A 15,327-nucleotide genomic window follows, 5' to 3' on the forward strand; every position below is an offset into this window, starting at 1 on the left:
GATGATCCACGAGCTACTTTGGTAGAACTCTAAGAAAATGGAAAAGAATAGAGGTAAGCATAAAGCTTACTAAGTCGTATGCAAATAATGAGTTTGAATTCACATTTCATAATTCGTGTAAAATACATAAGTAGTCATATGTATAACTTACTCACTTTCCTCCTTTACTAAACATACAACGTAAATGAAGCTCGTATGTTGTAATTCTCAGTTAGGTACCTGTACCACTCTCCACATGGTCATAAGTTCTCTCATTTCGATATAAACCATAAATCTTTCGTTGAACCATTTGGACTACTACAGGATATTCAATAGCCCTAAACATGGGATAAGATGCCGACGCAATGTCTTAGACATGGTCTTACACTGATGCCATGTCCCAGAAAGGTCTTACACTGACTTTCATATATCAAGGTCGATGCCATGTCCCAGACAGGTATTACATTGGCTCTCATGTATCGGTGCCGATGCCATGTCCCAGAAAAGTCTTACACTGACACACAACAAGCTGATGCCATATCCCAGACAGGTCTTACACTAGCTTGTATATCTCGAGGCTGATGCATGTCCCAGACATGTCTTACAATAGCTCTCGTCTCAAAGCCGATGCATGTCCCAGGCATGTCTTACACTGGCACTCATATCACCAATGTCATGGCATGAATATCCAATTCTATTCCTAATGTTCAACCGGGAGTCTTTATTGCATTAATTTCTCAACATGCATACCCATATTCACAAACAAAACAATTTATACAATATCAATTCAATTACACATCATAACAATATAGTTGCATTATTAACATACAACTTACCTCGGATTTCAAAATGTGGGTGACTAGTCTGTTTTAATCTACTTGCTTCGCCTTCCCCTGGTCTAGGTTCAAATTTTTTATTTCTTGATCTAAAATAATAAAAATTAATCCATTTAATCACTAGATAAATTTATACAATAAAAAATTTACATTTTTGGAAAAATAACCATTTTGCCCCTAGCTTTCACAAAATGACCATTTTACTCCTAGGCCCAGAAATCAATTTTTTATCGAATTTCCTCATGTCTTAAGCCTAGCTGAACCCTTTTTACTCTTATAGTAACCAAAAATTTCCATTATTTCACAAAAGTGTCTTCTATTTTATAATCTTTACAAAATGGTCCTATTATGGTTTTCATGAGAAGTTCTTTCACAAAAGTTGTTTATTTAAAAACCAAGGTTCATTTTCTTCCATTAAAAATCAGGAAACATTATAAATCCTTTCATGGAAAATCCTTAGACTATCAACCATTTTGCAAAATAGTCCCCTCAATAGATAGCTCACGCTACAAGGGTTCCAAAAGTACCAAAATCATCAAAAATAACCATCTAAATCACTTACTTGAGAGAGGAATAAATGGCTGAAAGTTTAAGCTCCCTTGGCTATTTCTGGGAGGAAAAATCGGTAGAAGAAATAAGAGTAAAAAGATGAAAACAATTTTCTCTTTATTTTATTTCTAGAAAATATTAAGTCATCAACTCACTTAACCATTTGACCAATTGATTTATCTTGTCCCTATGGTTGGCCTTGCCTCTTTAAAGGGTCTATTTGCTCTTTAAAGACCTCCAATTATGGTTCTCTAGTCATTTGGTATATCTATAAGGTAAAATAAAACTTTTACCCTTTGTGAGATTTAGTCCTTTTTTCGTAATTAAGCTCACAACAATAAAATTAATTCACCAAAATTTTTATACACTCAAATAATCATACTATGACACCAAAATAATAATAAAAAAATAAATAAAAAATAATTTTTGACTTAAGATTTGTGGTCCCGAAACCACTGTTCCAAATAAGCCCAAAATCAGGTTGTTACAATTCCCCCTTAGGGATTTTCGTCCCAAAAATCTTACCAGTGAATAAGTTCAGGTATTGATCTCTCATGGTCTCATCGGGTTCCCATATGGCTTCTTCGACTCCAAGTCTATGCCACAAAACTTTAACAAGTGTTGTACTCTTATTCCTTAATTGTTTAACCTCCCGAGCCAAAATCTTAATCGACTCTTCACCATAAGTCATATCTGGCTGGATCTCAACCTCAGTTGGCACGATCACATGCGAAGGATCCGATCTATATCGTTACAACATGGACACATAGAACATGTCGTGAATCTTTTCCAACTCTGAGGGTAGGGACAATCGGTAAGCAACAGACCCTACTTTCTCAGTAATCTCATAAGGTTCTATAAAACGAGGACTCAGCTTGCCTTTTCTACTGAATCTGAGGACTTTCCTCCACAGGGGATACTTTCAAAAACACCCTATCACTGACTTAAAACTCAATTTCCTTTCGTTTCAAATCCGTGTAGGATTTCTGTCTATTTGACGCGGCCTTCAAACAGTCGCGAATCACCTTAACTTTCTCTTCGGTTTCTTTGACTAAATCAACCCCGTAGATTTGATTTTCTTTAAGTTCGGTCCAAGATAAGGGCGTCCGACACTTGTTTCCATATAAAGCCTTATAAGGCACCATTTTCAGACTTGACTGATAACTATTATTGTAGGAAAACTCTACCAACGGTAAGTACTTTTCCCAACTACCTTGAAACTTGAGAACACAACACCGCAACATGTCTTCTAAGATCTGAATCACTCTTTTTGATTAACCGTCGGTTTGCGGGTGAAATGTCGTGCTGAAATACAGTTTTGTTCCCAATGCCTCTTGCAACTTTTTCCAAAACCACGAGGTAAATCTCAAATCTTTATCTAAAATAATCAACAAGGGTACTCCATGAAGTCTCACGATCTCAGAAACATACAATTCAGCCAAATTTTCAAGGGAATAGTCGGTACGCACTGGGATAAAATGTGCCAACTTTGTTAATCTATGAACAACGACCTAAACGGAATCCTTTTTCCTTGGCGTCAAAGGCAACCCTGACACAAAATCCATGGTTACAAGGTCTCATTTCCACTCGAGAACCATTACGGGTTGAAGTAAACTCGAAGGTACTTGGTGTTTGGCCTTCACTTGTTGACAAACTAGACATTTAGAAACAATCTCTGAAATGTCTCTTTTCATTCTCGACCACCAGTACATGTGTTTCTCGTAAAATCTTCTAAATAATCTCATCGTCCTTAGGCACACAAATCCTATCTCAGTACATCATACAACCATCGGTACCAACACGAAATTTTGATTCATTTCTCATCTCACACTGAGCCATCTTAGCTTGCAAATCCTTATCACCTTTCTGAGCTTCATAAATTTCCTGAAGGAACATCAGTCTAGCACTCATCTCGGCTAGAATTGAACTATCATCAGTCACGGTCAATTGAGTATTCATAGCCCTCAAAGCAAAAAATGATTTCCTACTCAATGCATCGACGACTACATTCGCCTTCCCGGGGTGATAGTCAATCACCAACTCGTAATCCTTTATCAACTCCAACCATTTTCGTTTCCGTAGATTCAGCTCCTTTTGAGTCATCAAATACTTTAAACTCTTATGGTCAGTAAATACCCAACATCTCTCGCCATACAAATGGTGTCTCAAAATTTTCAATGTGGACACGATGGAGGCCAACTCTAAATCGTGCGTCGGGTAGTTTTTCTCATGTGGCTTCAGTTGTCTCGAAGCGTAAGCTATGACCTTACCTTCTTGCATGAGTATGCACCCCAATCCATTCAAGGAGGCGTCACTATATACCATAAACTCTTTTCTTGGTTCCGGTTGCACTAAACCTGGGGCTTCGATTAATAAGGCCTTTAGCTTTTCAAAACTCTGTTGGCACTTTTCTGTCCATTCGAACTTGACCTCTTTCTGTGGCAACCTCGTCATCGGAGTAGCTCTCATGGAGAACCCTTTAACAAACCGTCTATAGTAGCCCGCTAGTCCTAAAAAGCTTCTAAACTCTGACACATTTCTCGGTAGTTTCCACTCAATAATGGCTGATATCTTACTAGGGTCAACTCTAATTCCATCGCCCGCCACGATGTATCATAAGAATCTGACCTCTTGGAGCCAAAACTCACTTTTACTAAACTTGGCATACAGCTGCTTATACTTAAAGGTTTGCAAAATAGTTCTCAAGTGCTCCGCGTGTTCACTCGCATCTTGAGAACAAATCAAAATATCATCGGTAAAGAGCACCACGAACTTATCCAAATACGGTCAGAAAATGCGGCTTATCAAATCCATAAATACCGCAGGGGTATTTTTTAAATCGAAGGGCATGACAAGGAACTCATAGTGCCCATACCTTATCCTAAATGCAGTTTGCAGTACATCTTACTCGTTTACTCTGAGCTGGTAATAATCGGACCTCAAGTCTATCTTGGAAAACATGACGGGTCCTTTCAATTGGTCAAACAGATCTTCTATCCTTGGGAAGGGACACTTGTTCTTTACATTCACCTTGTTAAGATGTCTGTAGTCTTTACATAACCTCATCGACCTGTCTTTCTTTTTCACAAAAAGTTCTGGAGCACTCCACAAAGAAAAGCTCGGTCTCGCAAAACCTTTATCGGTTAACTCTTGTAGCTGGACTTTCAACTCCTTTAACTCTGTCGGAGCCATCCTATACGGAAAAATTTAGATGGGTACCATGCCAAGGACTAATTTAATTCCAAATTCAACTTCCCTCACCGGAGGCAATCCAGGTAATTCCTTCGGAAACACATCTGCGAACTCACATACCACTGGTACTAACTCAATCTTCAATTCAGATGTTTGAGTATTCAACACAAAGGCGAGGTAAGATTCGCACCCTTTTCTCAAATATCTCTCTGCAGTCATAGACGATATTACTACAGGTGAATTGTCTAATTCATCCGTTTCATCCCGAAGAACATCTCCGCTCCCACATTTCAACTCGATAACTTTTCGTCCACATTCCACTACAACACCATGAGAAGTTAACCAATCCATCCCAAGGATTACATCAAATTCATTAAACGGTAATAACATTAAGTTAGCCGAAAAACAATGACCTCTAATCAGTAAGGGATAATTTCTACACACTTGGTCAACTAACACATGTTTGCCTGAAGGGTTGGACACTTTTACAACAAATTCAGTGGACTCGACTATCACATTCATACGGGGTATCTATTTCATACAAATATAGGAATGGGTAGACCCCGGGTCAATCAAAGTAACGACAGATATATCGTGCATAGAAAAGGTACCCGTAATCACATCGGGAGACTCTAACTCTTCACGAGCACGTATAACATAAGTCCTTGCAGGCGCTCTACCCTCGGACCTCACAGCAGCATCTCTAGGCGCACCTCTACTGCTAGCCTCACTTCCCGAGTTCTTATATGGTCTACCGCTTGAACGAGCGTTACCCGATCTCACACTTTGATTTTTATTTTTCTCGAACATCTCGAGACAGCTACAAATAAAATGGTCCAACGACCCACAATTAAAGCAGCCTTTTTCATTACCTCGGCACTCACTGAAATGACATCTACCACACTGAACATTCTGGTCTATTTGGTCTGGCACTATCAACACTTGCGATAGAAGTGGTTTGAGCTTTAGACACTGCATGTTGTTTGCTCTTGTTTTTGCTCGAAAATCCTACTGACGCATTTGATCGAGTAGGAAACTCCCACGATCTCTTAGATGAGGTTTGGTGTGATTTCTCCATCTATCTTTTCTTTGAGTCACAAGACTCGATGTCAGCTTTTCTCTTTTCTTTGGCCAATTCTTTGGCCTTGCAAGCTCTCTCAACAAGTACTACAAACTCCCTCAACTCTAAAATGCCAACTAATAGACGGATGTCTTCATTCAATCCATCTTCAAATTTTTTACACATCTTGACTTCTGTGGATACGCACTCCCGTGCATACTTGCTGAGTCTCACAAACTTGCCCTCATACTCTATCACTGTCATATGGCCTTGCTTCAATTCGAGGAATTCTTTCCTCTTTTTGTAACAGCCCAATTTTGAGCCCAGTCGGAATAGTGGTTTCGAGATCACTAATTTGAGGACGGAGAAATTATTTTTAATATTATTTTATGTGTCGTGGCATGATTATATGAGAGTATGAAAATTTTGGTGAATTAATTTTAGCGACTTAATGCTTAATTGTGAAAAAAGGACTAAATAACATAAAGTGCAAAAGTCCTATTTTGATAGCTAAGGGTGTCAAATAGCTAGAGAACCTAACTTAGGGGTCTTTAAAGGCAATTAGGCCCTTAAAAGACAAGCTAGCCGACCATAGAGACAGAATGTTCAAAAGGTCAAAGATTAGGTAGATTTGGTGACTAAATTGGCTTTGAATAAAATAAAACAAAGAGAGAATTATATCATATTTTCTCTCATTTTCTTCCCACCAAAAATATCATCCATAAGAGGGTTTTGAATCTTGAAAATTTTCAGCCACTTAATATCTCTACAAGTAAGTGATTTTGATGACTTTTCTTGATACTTTTTGTGTTTTTGTGATCCTTATGGCTTGAGCTAGCCAATGGAGGGACCATTTTGCAAAATGGTTGATAGTCTAGGGATTTCCTATGAATGAGATCATGATGTTTGCTGAAATTTTATTGAAGAATATGAGTTATAGTTGTGAAGTAAACAACTTTTGTGAAGTAGTTTTCATGGAAACCCTAACTAATGACCATTTTGCATAATTGTAAAATAGGTAATAAACGAGTGAAATGTTTGAATTTTTGAGTTGCTATAAGTATGAAATAGGTTCAAATAGGCTTGGTTAATGTGAAAATTTGATAAAAATTAATTTACGAGCCCAAGGGAAAAATCATAATTTTGTGAAAGTCCAAGGGTAAAATGGTCAATTTTGCCTAATTATGAATGGTTGAGTACCTAGATCAATAAAATGATTAAATTTGTGAATTTTTATCATTATAGATCAAGAATTACAAAATTCAGGCCTAGACAGGAAAAAAGCAAACCAAGTGGACTAAGCCGAACTAGTCGTCTACATTTTGTAACCCGAGGTAAGTTGTATGTAAATAATACAACTACATTGTTATTATATGTGTTAGAATTTATATAGCATAAATTTTTTGTTTGTGGAAATGATTATGTATGATGAATATTGAGATAGTAGAACTCCTGTTTAAACCTTAGGAAATGAATCGGATATACATGCCATGACATTCGGGTTATTTGTGTACTAGTGTAAGAATGTCTGGAACATGCATCGGCCTTGAGATGTAAGCTAGTGTAAGACATGTCTGGGACATGCATCAGTTACGAGATGTGTCAGTGTAAGCCCATGTCTGGGACATGGCATCGACACGTATAGAGGTGTTAGTGTAAGACCATGTCTGGGACATGGCATCAGCACAGATATGTGAGAGCTAGTGTAAGACCATGTCTGGGACATGGCGTCGGCCTCGATTTTGATAATCAGTGTAAGACCATGTCTGGGACATGGCATCGGCATTATATCTTATGTTTGAGGCTAAGTGAATATCCGATAGCATTCCAAATGGTTCAACGGTGAGATTTACAATTTAAGTTAAACGAGAAAAGTATAACCATGTTGTGAGTGGTACAGGTACCTATTTGAAATGTATGAGATATGGGCTCAATATATGCCATATGAATTGTATTGGATGGTGATGAATAAGTTGTGTTTATTTCTACTTATGGTATTCATGAACTAGCTATGAAAGGTTATTAGCATATTATCCTATGACAATTAGCTGATTTTTATTTTCATGCAACTTACTAAGCTTTATGCTTACCCCATTTCCTTTCCATTTTCTTATAGTACCGTCTAATTAACTCGAGGATCATCAGACGTCGGAGGTATCGATCACACTATCAACCAAAGCACTTGGTATAGTTGATTTTATTATTTTGAATTTGGCATGTATAGGGCTTAGACTTTTGAGTTTTGTGTCAATGTTAATTCAGCCAAATGTGTTTGCTTGGGATGAATCCCTTCATTTTGTATAAAACCTCGGATAATGGCTAATGTTCGTTATTGATATATGCAAATGAAGATACTTTCATGGATGAGTAAATTGTATGAATGAGATAATGCCTTGTGTGGCTAGTTAGACCTTGTATTGTTGTGTGGATTTGTCATGTTAGATGTTATGCAGGTTAGTGCACGTAAGGGTGGCAAAAAGGCTTGGTAAATAGGCTGATTTTGTCCATACGGGTAGACACACGGGCGTGTGTCTAGGCCGGGTGTGACACACGGTCAGCCCCACAGGCGTGTTGCTTGGTCGTGTGTCCCCTACACGTAAAATTTACAAGTCAGTATGCATGGTAGTAAACACACGGGCAGAGACACGGCCGTGTGTCTCAGTCGTAGGGAGGACATAGCCTCTGGCCATGGGCGTTTGACTTGGCCGTGTGCCCTAAATTTGATGCTGACATCAGAAATAGAATGTCAAGGTTTTTAGACATGGGCTAGGACATGGGCGTGTCATGGCCGTGTGAGGGACATGGGCGTGTGTCAGGCCGTGTGAAAACCCCTGTAGGGTCGAATTTAGAATTTAATTCGCACGGGCATGGGACACGGGCGTGTCCCTAGATGCTTAGGTCGTGTGTGTCTCACGGGTCATCAGCACGACCATGTTATAATGACCACAAGAGCGTATTGCCCTTCCACACAGGCGTGTGCCCTGTGTCAAAGGTCATGTTTATTACGTCGGCTTAAAGACCCGAGTTGGTTTCGAATGGCTTCCAATGAATGTTTGAAGCCTGATAGGCCTATATTAAGGAGATTTAATAAAGTTTGAAAAAATTTTAAATTTGATCAAGTCTTGGTGACTCGGAAACGTTTAAATGCAAGTGTTTAAGTTTAGTAACGTCTCGTATTCTGTCCCGACGTAGGGCACGGGTTTCGGGTGTTACACTTATAGTCGATGAACCTTTGGCTAATGTACTTCTTTCAAAACTCTTCCTGAAATAATTCCCATGTTATCCGATCTCTCGGTACGATCGACACAAGAGTGTTCAACCATTGGTAGGCCGAGTCTCGCAAGAGTGACACTGCACACTTCATGCATTCCTCAGGTGTGCATGATAGCTTATCAAAGACCCTAATGGTATTCTCCAACCAAACTTTTGCTCTCTCTGGGTCGTCATCTATGTTTGCCTAAAATTCCTCGGCCCCATGCTTTCTAATTCTATCCACGGGAGGTTTCTCTCTTCTAGCCATGTTTGCTCCTTGAGGAGCTATATGAATGGGTTGAGGAATTGGGGGAGGTGGGGGAGGTGGAGTATTCAGATTCGCATGAATGAACTCCGAGTAACATGCATCCATCATGTGGAGGTAAGCTTCTCTAGCCCCTCCACCCTGACAATTATCACGGGCCCACTATCTATTAGTGCGGTCCCTTCAGCGAGAGCCGGCACATTACTTTCCATGTTATCCATCGTAGCCATGTCAGGATCCATTTACTATATATAAAAACACAATTTATTTTATTAAGAGTCGTCACACTATCAATATACAATTATGGCATGTATAGCTAGACTCGTACTCACGCTAGGTTAGTCCTAGAATCAACTAAACACTGGCTCTAATACCATTAAATGTAACACCCCTCATCCTATTCCAAGGCCAGGACTAGGCATGAGGCATGACCTGACTTATACACATCATACGATCATTTTCTAGTTATAAAAACTAAATCAAATTTAAAACTTTTCGCTCTTAATCCAAAAATTATCAATATAGGCCTACAAGGCCCAAATCATCCTTGGAAAACTATCCGGGATTAAAGCAAACATCTTTAAAGACTTAAAAAAAAATGTAACTTGAGATAGGGGCATACACCCATGTGGAAAGATGACACGCTGATAAACCATAAATTATACATATTTTTACCCCATGTTTAATGCATTTTATAGATGACTTCTCATTAGAATTGGTGAATTCGATGCTCCTAATGCTTTAATTTCATGTTTTATACTTAGGAGAGCATAGGAGAGAAAAAGAAACGAGAAACGGGCCAAAAACAGAGGAAATGGTCCAAGGTACGAAATCAATATGGCCTGGACCTCCTCACATGGACAGACCACACGGCCGTGTCAATTTTGCAGGCTCGAACACGGCCTGAAGTAATCGCACACGGGCATGTCACACGAGCGTGTCTTTGCCGAGCCCAAGTTGAGTCCAATTTGAAAAAGGCCACTTTTGAGGGCTCATAGGCATTCCAAAGCCTATAAATATACCCTAGAAGAGGAGAAAAGGGGGACGAAGAATAGGGGGTGAGGAATTACTCCAAGAAAGTCGATTGATCCATCTCAGAAGCTGGATTCATCATCAAGACTGAAGACCACTTCTCAATTTTCGTTCAGGAGTTTTGGGTTTTCTTTATGTTTTGTATTCTTTATTCTTCTGAGATGTTTTCTTATTTAGTTATGAACTAAAACCCCTAAATACCTAAGGGGAATGAAATATAAGACGAATCTTGTTATTATTTTCTGAATCGTATGATAAATATTTAACTTGTTCTTAATTATGTGTTCTTAATTCTTGTTTTGATATCCCAGGGTACTGATTCAAGACATGCTCTTATTTAGAGGAAGAATAGACCCTGTCTAAGAGTACTTTTGTCATAATTAAGCGGAGTTGATTGCGCGCCTAGAAATAGGGTGACAAGATTTTGCAGGATTAGGTGAAACATAATAAGGGGATCCATAGATCGAGTTAATGTAACCCTAGAATGTTAATTAGAGAAAAGTCTCGATTATTCAATCTAGGGATTAGACGTTATTAGTCTTGAATAGGGATAATAACATAACTTAGGGATCCCTACGGAACAAGTAGAATGAATACATCGTCTGATTCGGAGCCAGAATAACAAGTAAAGTCTAGGTGGATTTGTCCTTAGGTATTGCCTTAAGTCAATCGATTTTTCCCAAAAGCAATTCCCCAATTCTTTTCTCTGTAAGTTCTTAGTTTAGATAATTAGTTAATTAAAACAAAACCTCTTTATTATTAGGCTAGATAATAAAAGGACAATCATTACTAGTACTTTTAGTTCATTTGGGTTCGACAATCTGGTCTTGCTAAAACTATACTACTGTTCGATAGGTACACTTGCCTACATCGCGATAATTGTTAGTTCAAGAACGAATAATTATAAATATTTAAAACCTATCACGAAATCAAGCAATCAAGTTTTTGGCGCCGTTGCCGGGGAACTAAGATATTAGGAACACTCAATTTTTATTACTTTAGCCATTTATTTTTCTTGCAATTTAATTTAATTTTATTATTATTATTATTTATTAATTTACGTTTTCCTTCTCTTGGCAGGTTTTTATAGTTTATGACTAGAAGAAACTCGTCAGGACCATTACTTTTTGACGAAGAAATCAATCGTACAGTTCGCAGAAATCAAAGAGAAATAAGTCGAAGCTTACGATACACAGAGAACGAGTAAGAAGACGATACTCAAACCCCAATCAAAAAGATAGCTGAAAACCAAGACAATCAGCTACCTCCTGCAATTGCGGTTAATCGAAATCCTGCTCCACGCACTATGTATGACTATGCTAAACCTTGTTTAACAGGAACTGAGTCAAGTATAGTTAGACTTGCTATTGCTGCGAATAATTTTGAACTGAAACCTAACACAATTCAGATGATATAGCAGTTTGTTCAGTTTGATGGTTTGCAGGATGTGGATCCCAACACTCACTTGGCGAATTTTCTGGAATTTTACGACACTTTCAAAAGTAATGGTGTTTCTGATAATGCCATTCGCCTTTGGTTATTCCCTTTTACACTGAGAAACAAAGCTAAACAGTGGTTAAACTCGTTACCACGAGGGTTTATCACTACTTGGGAACAAATGACCGAAAAATTTCTACTAAAATATTTTCCGTCGGCTAAAACCGTTAAGTTACGTAATGATATCTCTTCTTTTGTGCAGATGGACTTAGAAACTCTTTACGATGCATGGGAGAGATACAAGGATCTATTGCGAAGGTGCCCTCACCATGGGTTACCTCTATGGCTGCAAGTTCAAACGTTTTACAATGGTGTGAATCCCTCGACAAGACAGATGATTGACGCAGCTGCTGGAGGAACCATCAACAACAAAACACCTGAAGAGGCTTATGAATTCATTGTAGAAATGTCACTTAATAACTATCAGTGGCAAATTATAAGGACTAAGCCAAGAAAAATAGCCGGTGTTTATAACGTCGACTCAGTTACTATGCTGTCAAATCAGGTAGAACTTCTCAATAAAAAGATTGATGGCTTACTTGGTTCTACGTAGGTACATCCAGTAATAAGGTGTGACTCAAGTAGAGGAGGTGTGCAAACAGAATATTAATCTTTCAATCCTACAACCGAAGAGGAACAAGTCAACTATATGGGTAACAATAACTTTAGATCTCAAAATAACCCATACAATAATACTTATAATGCAGGTTGGAGGAACCACCCAAATTTCTCTTCGGGTGGTCAAGGGAATCGAAAGCCACAGAACTCTCAGGGCTTTCGACAGCCACCTTATCAACAAGAGAAGAAACCGAACCTTGAAGAGATGCTCTCTAAATTCATCTCAGTATTAGAAACCCATTTCCAAAATACTGAGACAGCACTTAAGAATCAACAAGCATCGATCCAAGGGCTCGAAACTCAGATAGGCCAGCTATCCAAACTAATCTCCGAACGAGCACAAGGTAGCTTACCAAGTAATACTGAACCAAATCCAAGGGAATACCTCAACGCAATTAGTACTCAAGATAAGGAAGGATTCATTGCGCCTGAGCCAGAATTGATGCAAGAAACTGTGGTGAGCAAAGGTAAAAGTGAGGTAAGTCATAACAAAACGGTGAATGAAGAATATAGACCTCGTGTCCCATACCCTAACGGGACAAGGAAAGACTGCTCAAACGAACAATTCGGTAAATTCCTCAAACTTTTGAAAAAATTATATATTAACTTACCATTTATTGAAGCTCTGTCGCAGATGCCAAATGCAATGAAATTTTTAAAAGAGCTTTTAGTAAATAAGCGGAAGTTGGATGAAGCGTCGCATGTGGAGCTGAACGCAGTCTGCTCAGCTATTCTACAGAATAAGCTACCCCACAAATTGAAAGATCCAGGGAGTTTTACAATTCATTGCTTAATTGGTAGTTTAGATATAAGTCATGCATTAGCTGATTTAGGGGCTAATATTAACGTCGTGCCTTACAAAATGTTTAAGCAACTAGGTCTTGGGAGACTTAAACAAACTTGGATGAGCATTCAGTTGGCAGATAAAACTATAAGATTTCCTAGGGGTATTATTAAAGATGTACTAGTGAAAGTAGATAAGTTCATATTTCCCGTTGATTTCGTTGTTCTAGACATAGAGGAGGATAATAACACCCCTTTGATTTTAGGGAGGCCCTTTTTAGCAACTGCTAAAACAATTATTAATGTTGGCACAGGTGAGCTTACACTTAGTGTGGGAGATGAAACGATCACCCTTCAAGCTCGTAATTCTATCATCACATCGAACATTGAAGGTAATGGTCCACACCAATCGACTAAAACTGACAATATGACTTTGCAGAAATTGAGCTTCAAAGAAGTTCACGAGCCATGTTCTAGAAATGATAGAGGACACATTCATGAAGAACAAAGGCTACGGATAGAGGAGCTAGACGAATGGCGAGCACATAAACCGAAAACACACGATAAACTAAAATTACGCCAGAATGAGTTTGATACCTCCCCAAATTTACTTAAGGTTGGTTATAAGGTCTTATTAGATGTCGCAGATCCCCACATTGTTACTACCACACTGAATGAGGAAATCCCTCTTACGGTACTCAGTATTTATTCATTCGGTATGGTGGAGGTGAGTCATCCCAAGTTTGACACTTTTAAGGTAAACAACACCCGATTAAAACCTTATTTTGATGAGATTGACAGCAGGAATGAGGAGTATAAACTCCTCAAACCACCATGACCATTCACTGAAGAGGTAAGTCGAGCTTAGACTATAAATAAGTGCTTCTCGAGAGGCAACCCGAGCACTAACATTATTAATTTCTTTAAATTTTGGTTTTTAACTCCTAACCTACTAATAGAGATCTTGAATACAAGTGTTTCCACAGAGACACGGCCAAGCACACGGGCGTGCTTAAGGCCATGTGAAAACAGGGCAAAAGATTTCCCTAACACGGGCTACGATAAAATGCAACGGCCGTGTGACATGTCCGTGGTCGAGCCTGCCAAAACAACACGGGTGTGTGGCACACCCGTGTTGAAGACCCGTGGTTGAAACTGAGAAACTAGCATGGGTATGCGACACGCCCGTGTCTAACACCCGTGGTTGAACCTGTTAAAATAACACGGGCGTAGGGATTGAACACACGGGCGTGGGAGAAGTGAACGAAGCTAGACACGGTCGTGCGACACGGCCGTGTGAACCCACACACCCGAGGAACACGGGCGTGTACTAAATGTCAGACGAGCCTAAATTTGAAATTCACGAATCACATGGGCTAAAATTGGGGAACACGGGCGTGTGCCACGGCTGTGTGCCCCAAAATCTATAAATACCCTAACGCTAGCCACTGCAACTCCACACTGCCCCCCTGCCACGCCCCAGCGCTGCCTCCATCTTCGTTTTTAAAGCTCAATCTCTCTCCCTTAACGTTTGTTTACTCCTTTCACTTCTATTTTACTCATTATTAATGCTTATTATTACAATAATCTCCATTACTTTTGAACTAGTTTTCATTTTTGTTCATTACTTTATCATTTAGTTTGCATTTTTAGGTTCTTTATTATACATTCCGAATTAAATCAAGTTATTAGACACACCTCATATCCATGACATTACTATGCTTATTTTCATGCTATTATCATGCAATGTCTATCATTTAAATTGCATTCCTAGGTTAGTTACCATACAATTTATGTTAAATTGAGACTAGGAAAACCTTATACCTATTACATTTCTATTCTCATTCTCATTATTATTGTGGTTGAGTTTGCTTCATATTAGTAGTCTTGGTTGAAATAGTTTACTTCCCCTTCGAATATGTTTTCCTATTATTATTATTCTTTATATTACAGGACTTCAATGTCATCTTCAAGAGGAAATAAAACCGTCGTGCCAACCTCGAAGAAGAGAAAGGGAGCATCATCTTTCGGGGGTCCAACCGCGAAAATTCGCCACCCTCTCCTACAATTTCCACGAGGGCCCCAAGAAGAGCTCTTCCAAATACTTCGGGCCCAACCTTTAGCAGTGGGCTATTGCACCTACTGGGCTGCTATAAAACAAGTCCAGATGGCTAATACGATTCGGGCTCTCTTAACCACCGACCTGTGGGAGCTGTTCTTCGGGATTATCGAGCCAACATACCTCGAGCTCAAAATGGAACTCT

At 39.0% G+C, this 15,327-nt stretch overlaps 1 non-coding gene across 1 annotated transcript; it reads right to left on the minus strand.

The window, feature by feature from the left end:
* Positions 1 to 11,831: 11,831 nt before the first annotated feature.
* LOC121228537 (small nucleolar RNA R71) lies at positions 11,832 to 11,938 on the minus strand. The gene has a single exon (XR_005926113.1). It is a non-coding gene; the product is annotated as a small nucleolar RNA R71 (small nucleolar RNA).
* Positions 11,939 to 15,327: the final 3,389 nt, after the last annotated feature.

The sequence above is a fragment of the Gossypium hirsutum genome, chromosome A04 (genome assembly GCF_007990345.1).
Source record: "Gossypium hirsutum isolate 1008001.06 chromosome A04, Gossypium_hirsutum_v2.1, whole genome shotgun sequence".
Lineage (NCBI taxonomy): Eukaryota > Viridiplantae > Streptophyta > Magnoliopsida > Malvales > Malvaceae > Gossypium > Gossypium hirsutum.